Consider the following 733-nt stretch of genomic DNA (forward strand, 5'->3'; position numbering starts at 1 on the left):
TGTGCAAACTTTATTTGAAAAACTGTAAATTTTGGTTTACATTAAACATTTGTATGTTGTTTTCTCATGCACATTGATTGTTTTTATTCAGGGTGAGTACAAATAAGGGATCCAACTTTTAAAAAAAATCATATTTTCGAAACTACTGTACATATTACAGTAAGTGATACATGAATATAACAGAAATGGTCTTCCCCTAAGAGCTCTGGCAACCTTCAACCCCGCAAATACTATAAAATACTTTCCAAAATGAGAGCCTCTTCCAAGAAAGAAAAACACCCCTTAAAAAATACCCCTCTATACAATCAAATCAATAAACTCTGGATAGCTCGAAGTCCCAAGGATTCGAGTTTGAGTTATTGGTAGTTCGAGTTAAGGGAAGTTCCTACAGCCTTCTTAAGAGTTAAGGACTTTATGAAAACTTCGAAATAAAGGAATATTCGTGTTATAAGGAGTTACACACCAAATTATTTTGAGTGTGTTACCCTCTTATTACACGTCATACGCGCGATCTTGTAATCTAGCTTCCTTCAGCGTAGAAGATCGCTAGGGGAAGAAAATTCGTTTAAATACCGCAGCTCACCCTCGACTGTTTGATTGATGACGTGGTCACGAGTGCTCTATTAGAAAAACGAAAATCCGATTTTTTTTTGAAACAATGGCAGAGTAAAAATAAGGACTAATAAGAACTTGGGTCATTAAAACAAGGACTTCTAAGCACATATAAGACTAA

Source organism: Uloborus diversus, chromosome 7 (assembly GCF_026930045.1).
Source record: "Uloborus diversus isolate 005 chromosome 7, Udiv.v.3.1, whole genome shotgun sequence".
In the NCBI taxonomy this organism is placed as follows: Eukaryota; Metazoa; Arthropoda; class Arachnida; order Araneae; family Uloboridae; genus Uloborus; species Uloborus diversus.